Source organism: Mesoplodon densirostris, chromosome 4, assembly GCF_025265405.1.
Source record: "Mesoplodon densirostris isolate mMesDen1 chromosome 4, mMesDen1 primary haplotype, whole genome shotgun sequence".
Classification (NCBI taxonomy): domain Eukaryota; kingdom Metazoa; phylum Chordata; class Mammalia; order Artiodactyla; family Ziphiidae; genus Mesoplodon; species Mesoplodon densirostris.
Genome location: NC_082664.1, coordinates 38,840,317 through 38,852,340, shown reverse-complemented (window position 1 = coordinate 38,852,340; position 12,024 = coordinate 38,840,317). Strand labels below are relative to the sequence as shown.

At 35.8% G+C, this 12,024-nt stretch overlaps 1 long non-coding RNA gene across 1 annotated transcript; it reads right to left on the bottom strand.

The window, feature by feature from the left end:
- Positions 1-5,183: 5,183 nt before the first annotated feature.
- On the bottom strand, positions 5,184-11,218 carry LOC132489107 (uncharacterized). The gene is made up of 3 exons (XR_009531843.1): positions 11,044-11,218; positions 6,129-6,353; positions 5,184-5,289 (listed from the first exon to the last, which is right to left on the bottom strand). It is a non-coding gene; the product is annotated as an uncharacterized LOC132489107 (long non-coding RNA).
- Between the last annotated feature and the right edge of the window lie 806 nt (positions 11,219-12,024).

Below are 12,024 nucleotides of genomic sequence, written 5' to 3'. Positions count from 1 at the left end.
GAAATGTAGGATAATAAATATTTGTTTCAGCCACAAAGTTTGTGATAATTTGTTACAGCAGCAGGAAACTGATAACCTGCCAAACTTTTCCAAAGTAATTTTATCAATTCATACACTTTGAGAGCTTTGAAAAAAATGTCCATACTTTACCCTCACACCACACTCACTGAACTGGAATCTCTGGATAAGCCCAGGAAAAAAAGTGTTTTTTTAAATTAGGTGATTCTTCTGCATCTTGAAGGTTGAGAACTATTTGTCTAAATCCTTACATCTAAATTCATTTCTCATCATTGAAGAACAGAGTGGCAGCGACTTGGCCACAAGATAAAAGCAGTTCTAGAAAAGATTTGTTCCAGGTAGTGGAAGGGTTCCTCTCCCTTGTCTGCTCAGAGTTAACATAGCTAATCTTTTACAGTTAACTCGTTGAACAATCAGTTTCTACGAATACAATTCATAAAGGAGCATTAAGACTAAGGACTCTGTACTTGCAGATTTTTCTTTAACATGCTTATGAAGTGGCTCCTTGAGACAACTGCCGCATCTTGGCACGTTCACCTTCATGGAGAACTTGACCCCAAGAGCTGATAGTACTTGCAATTCCTCAGAAAGAAGGAGTTGGAGAAGTGGGGAAACAGCTAGCCTGGCTCGTTGAGTTGTGCAATCCTTCCAGCTCTTTGTGCTGAGGCTGCAGCAGGCAGCTGACCCTTGGGCCATGACCCTGGGGGAATCCTGAACAAGAAGGTGGTTTTCTTAGAGGTTGGGCTGCAGGTGGAGACTCTGAACAGGGTGTCCCTTCATTTCCTCAAGGATATTCTTCAGAAGAAAGGTAAGTGAACTTCTTACATTGCATCCAGGGATCCTGGAGTCAACTTACTTGGTAGTGATACCACCAACTGCTGGGCCCCCCTTGGCAAGAAATTCAAAAGTCCTGAGAAGCCCTGGGCAGTTTTCATTAAAAATATGTCATCCAAAAAGAAATGAAATTGAGTTATTTGTAGTGAGGTGGATGGACTTAGAGTCTGTCACACAGAGTGAAGTAAGTCAGAAAGAGAAAAACAAGTACCGTATGCTAACACATATATATGGAATCTAAAAAAACAAAAAAAGGTTATGAAGAACCTAGGCAGGACAGGAATAAAGATGCAGATGTAGAGAATGGACTTGAGGACACGGGGAGGGGGAAGGGTAAGCTGGGATGAAGTGAGAGAGTGGCATGGACATATATACACTACCAATTGTGAAATAGCTAGCTAGTGGGAAGCAGCCGCATAGCACAGGGAGATCAGCTTGGTGCTTTGTGACCACCTAGAGGGGTGGGATAGGGAGGGTGGGCAGGAGACACAAGAGGGAGGAGATATGGGGATATATGTATATTTATAGCTGATTCACTTTGTTATACAGCAGAACCTAACACAACATTGTAAAGCAATTATACTCCAATAAAGATGTTAAATATATATATATATGTATATATATATGTCATCAAAAGGAATGAAGAGTGAGCCAGTGTTCAAACTATAAACTAGTAGGAGCTAACAGTTCAAGCACTTTCCTGACTAGTGTCAAATGTCACTGTTTCCCTTTAAAATTTGAAATACTCCATGGCATGCTGAGCTCCAGAGTGCCTTGGCACACATTTGAGACCCATGGCTGTCATTTTAGAAGTTGTTCTCATCTTTTCCTTGAATGAGTATTCAAGATAACCATTTTCTTCCAAAGTGTTACTTTTATAAGGTCCAGTGTAACTTCACACCTTCCACCATGAAGATCCCTCTAAAACTAAGCCCCACAGGAGTCCTTTTCAAATGACCACAGCAGGCACTGAGTGTCCACTCTGGCCTGTTTAGATTCTGACCTGTTCCTACAGAGGACATCTTGGATAAATCTAAAACTACCTTGGAAGATGAGCAGTTTCCTGTTCTAAATGAAAAAAATTAGAGATTATATATTTAAAAACAGTCCATTAACATATATCGGCCTACATCTAGGAAAATTGGCAGACACTATTAAATACTAAGAAAATTAAAAACACAATATAGTCTATTGCACATTTTTAAGAATTCTTAATGACTTTTCTACCCTTCAACATTTCATACCTGATTTTCAAACTCTCAGTTAATCAAATAGATAAGATAGATTCAAATTATAGAATATAACTTTACCTAGATTCATAAGGGGGTATACCCAAAAAACCACTCATTCTAGAAACAGGCCATTAACTATAGATATAAATATTCCAACTAAGAACAAGTTTTGATTAATATCCTGCTTAAAATACAGTTAATAAATATAATTAGATACTATATATTACAATTAACTATCAAGACTAGACCACAAATAAATGTACAAAGCAAGATTACAACAAAGAAAAGTTAATTGCCAAATATCAAAGGAGAGAAGAGATTTAAGTGAAAAGTTTCAAATGTGTTTTATTCATAACGTAGCCATATTCAAGATGCTGGAGAAAATGTCCATGTCTGCTGAGTTCTGGTTGGCAGAAATTCTTTATTCGTTATCCTATCCAGTCTCACACGCAGAAGCAATCTTTGATTTGTCAGATGCTTCTTATACTTGTATAATAAGCCTTAGGTGATTGACGATTTTCTTGTCTGCTGTTTTCATGTTAAATCCCAACATCTTCATAATAGTTTCTTGAAAGTCAACAAGCTACAAAGAACCACAAAAATCAAGACATGTCATTAGTTTTGCTCACCTACTTGACTATGTACAATGAAATTGTTATTAGAAATTTAGTTTTATTAAACATTTATTTATGAAGTATACATTATTCTACGTTCAAATGTATTTTTAAGCAAAAAGAAGTACAAGAAATCTAAAATTACCTTTGCATTTTAAGATTTGTTTTTATTTTTACAATCTTATAGACTAAACCTAATTTTATTGCTGCTTGTTTTTCATCCATGAGGTAATTATTTTTTGGACTTCTGATTTGCTGTAGGTAATAGCCATCCCCTAAATACATATCTCTCCACCCATTCTCTAAAAACTATAGTGATCAACAAGGAGAGCAGATAAAACTCTCCATAAATCATGGCTAAAGCGCAAGTAAAGAATACCACAGACTTCAGTTTTCATATAAGTGGGGAAATAAATATTCTAAACCAACAGAGGCAGCTCCAGAGCCCACGCTGGAGTATGCAGTTAGTTTCCTCTGGTGTCCCGGAAAAGGGACAGTTCATAAAGGGGGAAATACGAAGAACAAGTCTGAGACCTGATGAATCAGAATACTGGCAACTGGGGAAGGAAAAGAAAGGGGCTTAGAAGCATGTGAGACAGAAATGGCCGATCTAGAGGGCAAGGTTTCTGAGCAGAGAGGGAGTTACTTGGAAGGGTGAGGTGTTCCCTAGAGGCTTCGTGACAAGGGAAAAGAAAAAAAGCAAGCACTGGAAATTAAGGGACCTATATAAACAAGAGAGTACTGCAAAAACATATCACATAAACCCCCACCCCAAAATAAAAGGCTTTACTTCCTAAGTAAACTTTAGCAACTGCACTCACCGTGTCAACAGAAGAGGGTGGTACCGAGTTAAGAAGCCTAGTAAGTGTACCCTGCCCCCTAAGTACCCTGAGGTAGAAACACCTGAAATTGAGAGGGCAGGGCAATCAAAGGGATTTTAAAGTGAATAGATAAATGGCAAATATCCATTTTAAATTGTTATGAGAAGAAAACAGAAAATCAGTATCATCCAAACTGTTCAGGTGGTGAAAATACTCCCCCCAGAAAAAATACCATGAAGCAGAGGCAACATGTTTGACAACACCTGATATGAATTAAATATCAATTAAACAAGGATTTGCAGACATGGGGAAAAAACACCTTTTGATCAGAAGTGCAATAATTTGGAGGGACTTCCCTGGCTGTCTAGTGGTTAAGACTCTGCACTTCCACTGCAGGGGACAGGGGTTCGATCCTTGGTTGGGGAACTAAGATCCAGCATGCTGCTGCAGCCAAAAAAAAAAAAGCAATAATTTGGAATAGAAATGGACAAAAAAAATATCTAGATGCCTAATGGATAAGAAAGATGTGATTATTAAACACAAACAAGAACAAGACATCTCAGAAATGAAGAGTAAACTACAGAATGCCCAAAGAAGAGATCAGAATGAAAATATAATAAGGGAGGGACACTAAGAGAAGAATAAAAACAATTAAGAAAATGAATATGCAGAAGTTAAAAAAGAGAAAAAAACGAAAATGGTAATATCATGACTTTTGGTTTTAAGAATCTCTTAAGGAAATTCGTTGAAGTTTCATGTTTCTTAAGAAACATGTATGGAGGTGTGACATGTAATCCCACAATAGCCCCAAATTATCATTTAGGCTTTAGAAAACTCTCTTAAAATATCTGCTTTATAAATCTAGTGAGAATCTAAGCAAGTTTAGAAGCACTATTATACATAATACACTATTATGTATCACTAACAGGCATGATACATAATAACTCATGCTTTTTTTTTCTTCTTTTTCTTTTTTCTTCCTTTCTTTCTTTCTTTTTTTTTTTTTTTTGGAAGAGCTAGATAATGGAAAAGAAAGAAAATTCCACAATTTATGAATTAAGAAAGTGATCCAGCCCCCCAAAAATGGTTTCCCCTGAACTTTCATTTTCTCTCATCCCTACCCTCCTTGTCTTTTGTTAGTCAGAGGATGTGTACACAAACCTAAGCTATGATAATTATATATCCCATCCCTTGCCACTGTGAATTCACTAAGGATAGGCATTTGACCTAAGCTGGGCTTGTAAGACCCTTTCTTGGGCTTCTCTCTCCTGTCACAGAAAATCTAACGGTAAAACTCTGTGGCTGTCAGTCAGACAGACAAGTTGACAGAGAGCTGCCAAGAAGAATGTGAGAAAGGCCTTATATTGAAGATTCCAGGTGCTAATCTGTGGCCCAGGTGCATCCCTGCCTTCTCAGAGCTCCGGTTGTTTAACTGCCTTTGATTCCACAAGCCAATCAATTCTCTTTTGTCTAAGGTACAGTCTAAATTGAGGTGGGTGTTTATCACTTCAACTTAAATAATCTTAGTATAGTAATTAAAAAAGAAAAAAAAACCTCTTCTTGTTGTCCCAGTACTTCTTCAAGTGTGCTCTTTTCTGTGCAGAGCTCAGGAGTGACAGTTTCTAACATTTGATGGGCCCTCTCTTTGTCCCACCTTGCGTCTTGTTCAGCAGAGTCTACTGTAGTTTTCAAGTCTGTTTCCATAACTGCCTTCCCTTTCATTACTTCAACTTTTGTTAAAGATTGCCTGAGCTTCTCAAGTGTTTTGTCCTGTGAGGGTATAAGGTTGGGGGAAAGGGAGATGACTGTGATTAAAACTCCTCTAAATAACAGGCGTGATACATAATAACTCATGCTTTTTTTTTCTTCATTTTCTTTTTTCTTCCTTTTTTTTTTTTTTTTGGAAGAGCTAGATAATGGAAAAGAAAGAAAATTCCACAATTTATGAATTAAGAGGACATTTCTCCACCATGATGCTCATCAATAACCAACAGTTAACTGAGCACTTTTATAAACTAGGCACTTGGGATTTAAAGAGGTTTAACACATGTTCCATGTCCTCAAAAGTCTTACAGTCTGTGCTAATCAAACACAGAAATAGAGAAAATAATTGCAATAAAAGAAATATTCTTGTTAATCAACTGGCAAAAAAACAGTTGATTAGTAAGTATCTAGTGTATATTTGGTTTCAGGCATAAAATGTATGTTTGAAATACTACAACTGAAGCTTGGTATAGAGAAGATCCAAAGAGCATCCCCCCAAAAATCACTAAAACTTTTAACCATTAACCCAATAAGAAAGACAAAAGTATGACTGAAACAAAAAGCAAGGGATCTAGATACCTAACATTTAGAATACCAGTTACCTTCGAGGAGGATACCTGGGGGCTTCAGTGGGATTGATAATACTCTGTTTCTTAACATGAGTGGTAGATTTGCAGCATCTAATTTTATTATTCTATATGCTTTAATATTATATATATATTCTTTTATATGTATGTAAAATAATTTTAATGTTAAATTTTAAAGTTCAATGAGAAACATGCAGCAAAAGTAGAAACAGACCAAAGCTTAAGTGAATTTTTGAAAGCCTCATTTCTTTTACTTACTTTAAGGACATTTACTCTTGTCAGTTGAGTTTTCATATTTTTATTTGACAATTTCAAGTCACTGAGCTGTTTCTGAAGTTTATGAATTTTCTCCTCTAATCTTTGAGTTGTAACAACTTTCAAATTCTGCTGAATAATCAGTAATGTTTCTTGCTTGTTGTCTTTCTCTAGCTGCTTGAATGTTTTGCCATGCTCCATCTGGGAAATTTTAGTCTGGGAGTTTTCCTTTACAGAAATCAACAGTATTAGAATAAAGAAGTTACGCTTTAAGATGGTGTTCTACACTAGCATACCAGATCTACTCTAGACTGACAAATTTTAGACTTAATTCTTACATAAGTAAAATAGTTTTCACCATAAATATGCATTATTAAAATAATCCAGAAAATAAAATATGACAGTAAAAGTGATGGCTTAAGGCTAACAAGGGTACAGTTAAGTAGACAATGTTATAAACACCAGGTGATAGTAGAGATTAGTTCAACTTTTCTAAGAATGTATTATAAGGAAATAATAAAATATTTAGATAAAGACTCAAGCACAAAGATATTCTATACAACATTATTCATAACATGTAGAAATAAAAACAATGCAAATGTCAAAAAATAGTTAAATAAATTACATGTGATTGATTATACATTCATTATAAATAAAGTTTTCAAAACTATTTACTAAGAGAAAGTACTAATGATATAGTTAAATGACAGAAGCAGGATGAAGAAAAAATATGCTATCTCAATTATGTTAAAATATTCTTAGAAAATAATCATAGGAAGACATACCTATATGTTAACACTGCTTATCTCAAAGTGGTAGAAATACTGGTTGTTTTAATTGTATTCTTTCTACTATTTTGTACTTTCTAAAGTTACTACCAGAAAAAGAGAGAGAGAGAGAGAGAGAGAGAGAGAGAGAAGAGGTGTAGATTTAATAAAGATACCACATATTTTCATTATATACAAACTAAAAATTAGTAAAATATATTGAAAAGAACCATGAGTTCTTTCAAAAAAGAAAACAGATACTCCAGGCAAGACTGGTTAAAGAAGGAAGAAAAAGTGAAAATACACAGTATTAGGAAGGAGATATATACAGAACGAATGTCCATAAATTAATTTTATTAAGAGAAAAAAGTTATTTGAAATGTTATTACAAATGTCTTAATCCATTAAAAGAAATAAAACAAGTAACATATTAAGGAACACTAATGAGAATGGCACCATTTTTCTCAATAACACACTGGAAATTAGAAGGCAATGGAGCAATGCCTTCAAATCTCTGTGTGAAAATAAAGTCTAAATTCAACTATCAACTGAGCCTGAAGTTTAAAAAAAAATGTCATTTATGCAAGGATTCCAAAATTTTTTTCTCTCCAAGACACCATTTCTTAGGAATCTATTAGAGGATATACCCTAGCAAAATAAGAAAGTAAACCAAAAGAGAGGAAGATAAGAGATTCATGAAACAGTGCAACCTAACCAGGAGATTGGAGAAGAAAAGTCACAGGATTATAGTTGTGCCCAGGCCAACAGAGCAAACAGTCCAGACCGACACAAGAGAATTAAGGACTTTGGATGAGAAAGAATGGGAGATTTTTATAGATTAGAAGATCATCCGATGCAGTATTGGGGGAAAAAATTAATAAGTGAATGTTGAAAATTATACATATGAAAACACAAGAAAAGTATTAACTCTAGGAAAAATAACATGCACTACAAGAAAGGAAAGGTCACAAGAGTATAATACTTGGCATTTTGTAAACATTATTTAGTGTCATAGTGAAGTAAATGCTGATTATGGATTTAGCTAAAAATATTGATATAACAATACTGGGAATATGGAGGGGGAGTTGGGAAAAAGGTAAACCTTCATCTGTCATATAATAGGAAGTCAACAGATAATGTCTAAAATAAATAACTCAAGATATAGCAATATAAGCAAATTATTTTAAAAATGGAATTTATTACCAGAAGCAACAGCTAAAGGGGTTAAAAGTAGTTCCCTTTGGGAAATAGGATAGGTGGAGGTACAGAAGTGGGCTGCTGCTTTTCAATAGAAGACTCTTGGTATATTTAATTTTTTTTAAAATGTGCATATGTATAATATATACATATAAGTGTAAAAGGTAAAAAAAAAGTCTCTTAAATAACTTCAGCTCAAAGAAGAAAGGGAAACCAATAGTAAAATTATAAACATATAAAACATACTAAAAGGACACTTCTTATTAAAATTTATTGGACAAGCCACAGAGGAATATTTATAGCCTTTGCTGCTTTTATGATTTAAAACAAGGGACCAAAAAAAAGCATATTTACATAAAGAAAAAGAGAAATTAGGGGTGTAGATTTAATACCGATACCATATATTTTCATTACTTATACATAAAAAATAAACTGGTAAAATGTATAGGAAAAAGAACCATTAGCTCTCTGGAAAGATAAAATAGATGCCCCAGGTAAGCCTGGTTAAGGAAGAAAGAGAGAAAGTAAAATATTAGAAAGGAGAAACATACAGAATGCATAGATATAGAAAAGATGAAAATAATTCTCGGGCCTCCCTGGTGGCGCAGTGGTTAAGAGTCCGCCTGCCGATGCAGGGGATACGGGTTCGTGCCCCGGTCTGGGAGGATCCCATATGCCACGGAGCGGCTGGGCCCGTGAGCCATGGCCGCTGGGCCTGCGCATCCGGAGCCTGTGCTCCGCAACGGGAGAGGCCACAACAGTGAGAGGCCCACATACCGCAAAAAGAAAAAAAAAAAAAAAAAGAAAATTCTCAACACTACTTTGTAATTCAGTGGCAATAAGTTGAAAACCTAAAAGAAATACATTGTTTCCTAGAAAACAATATAATATTCAACTGTGTCCAGAAAATCCAAGAACTCTAGTAAAGAAAAGGACTTAATAAGTAAATTCAGTAAGGTGGTAGATAATTTTGAAAGAGATAAACATATCAAAGGCTTTTATCTATATTAGTAATAATCATTTCAAATAGAAATAGGGAAAATATGCCACTCATAATGGGCAGGAAATCTATAAGAGACCTAGGAGTAAATTTTACAAGAAAAAATTACGTGAAGGACTTTTATAGGACTTATATGAAAGAACATTATAAAATCCTATTACAGTACATAAAATAAGATCTGCTAAAGGGAAAGAAGACATGTACCAAATTATCAAAAATAATCAATTTTCAAAAATCATATCATCACAAAGCCAACTGAGTAAACTACAAAAAATATTTACAAATTGCTACTTTGACAGGTATAAAATTTATATTGAACATTCAACTCATACAGTGTAATCATTAACCTACTTTATTTTTGTCCTCTGTTGTTCCTTTAAATGCATTCTATGGAGCTAATTCTTCTTTTGCCACTATCTGAAACTTAGGACAAGGCCGTGTTTTTCCTGATCACTTTCAGTTTAATGTAAAAATTATAACATTACTTTTACCAAAGGGTACCTTTACAACGACAGGTCAAGAAATTATAAAGTAAAAACAACCAAATAGTAATATTAGACATGACAAATATAATAGCTGAAATGAACAACACAATAGATGAGATAAATAGGATGGATAAAGCTGAGAACAAATTGAGTGAGTTAGAAAATCAGACTGAGAAACTCTGAGAAGGTGGCAAGAAAGGCAGTATCAATAGGGGTGTGTGTGTGTTTGTGTGTCTGTATAAAGAGAGAAAGATTTGGCTAACACAACTGTGGGGTCTGACAAGTCCAAAATCTTCAGGGCAGGCTGGCAGGTTGGAGGCCCAGGGAACAGCTGATGTTGCAGCTCAAGTCTGAAGGCAATCTAGAGGTAGAGTTCCTCCTCCTCAGGGGACCTCAGTCTTTTCTCTTAAGGGCTTCAACTGCTTGGATGAGGCTCACTCACATTATGGAGAGTAATCTGCTTCACTCAAAGCCTTCTTGTTATGTTAATCACATCTAACATGCAACATCTAGACTGATGTTTGATCAAGCATCAGGGCACCATAGCTTGGTCAAGTTGACACATAAAATTAACCATCATGCAAAGAAATGAAGGGTAGAATTAGAATTGCCAACGTTCTGTTAAGAGTCACAGAAGGAGAAAGAGTAGAAAAAGAAGAAAAGTAAAAACAAAAAAAAAACAAAAGAAAGAAATCAAAAGAAAATAAACAGAGGAAAATGTTTAAATAAATAATGGTAAAATTGACAGATGAAAGACTTAGATTTTAAAATTCATGGAGTGCCAAGTAAGAGAGATAAGGTAAAACAATATACCTAAGCACATTATAGTGAAATTTAAGAACATTAAAGCAAATGAGAAAAATTTTAAGGTTTTCTGAGAGAAAGAACAGATCACCTACAAAGGAATAAGAATCACATTGTTGTTCGACTTTTCAACAGTAACAGAGGATGCAAGGAGATAATTTTAAAGAATTTAATGAAGGAACTTTGAACCTAGAAGTTTATATCCAGCCAAATTGTCATTCAAATATGAGGGCATACTAAAAGTGTTATCAGGCACATGTAGTGTCAGAAAGTTTGCCACACAAAGATCCAATTTTTTAAAACTCTCTTGTGGAAATACTCAAATGAGGAGAAAAATCCAGGAGGAGGCTTCAAGAAATATGCAACTAAGAGTAATCAAACACATTGGTCAAATTTGGTAGTTGTCTAAAAAATTAGGACCAAGTAAAAGAAACCAAATAAAAGATATATCATGCAACCATGAACCCCCCCAAAATTGCATTAGTAATCATAATTTCTGAAAACAGAATTTAAGGCAATATTTTATAAAGGACAAATAAGAGAATGTTTTATAGTGCTTAAAAGAACAAGATAGCAAAATCATCGTTAAGCGCATATGCTCCAGTAACCTACAAAATAAAAACTGATAGAACAGCACAGACAAATGGATGAATCAAAAATTATACCTGGGGCTTCCCTGGCGGTGCAGTGGTTAAGAATCCACCTGCCGATGCAGGGGACACGGGTTCGTGCCCCGGTCCGGGAAGATCCCATATGCCGCAGAGCGGCTAGGCCCGTGAGCCATGGCCGCTGAGCCTGCGCGTCCGGAGCCTGTGCTCCGCAACTGGAGAGGTCACAACAGTGAGAGGCCCCTGTACCGCAAAAAAAAAAAAATTATACTTGAAGAATGTAGCATATCTTTTCCAGAATCAAGTAAACAAAAATAATCAGAGGTACAGGAACCATACGAATAATATGCTTGAGCATTAGCTATTTATAGTGCTTTATACCCAACCAAGAGAGAACACATTCTTTATAAGCACACATGGCACAGCTACCAAAACCGACCAATCACTGGCCATATAGGAAGCCTCAATAAATTCCCAGGGATCATATCATACTTCTACCATGTTGTAATAAAATATAAATTAAAAAAAAATCCTGTGGGGCTTCCCAGGTTGTGCAGTGGTTAGGAATCCGCCTGCCAACTCAGGTGACACGGGTTCGAGCCCTGGTCTGGGAGGATCCCACATGCCACGGAGCAACTGAGCCCATGCGCCACAACTGCTGAGCCTGCGCTCTAGAGCCAGGAAGCCACAACTACTAAGCCTGCGTGTGGCAACTGCTGAGGCCTGTGCACCTAGACCCTGTGCTCCACAACAAGGGAAGCCGCTGCAGTGAGAGGCCCGCGTGCCACAGTGAGGAGTGGCCCCTGCTCGCCACAACTAGAGAAAGCCCGCGCATGGCAAAGAAGACCCAATGAAGCCAAAAAAAAACCAAAAACTCTTAACAACAACAACAACAAAAATCCTATACATTTGGAAACATAAAAATGTATTGCTATATTTAAAATAAAAGATAAGGGAAACAGTACATGTCAATATTTGTGGAACAAAGCAAAAGTAGTTCTTGACAGAAAAATTATGGTATAAATGAGTGCATTTATC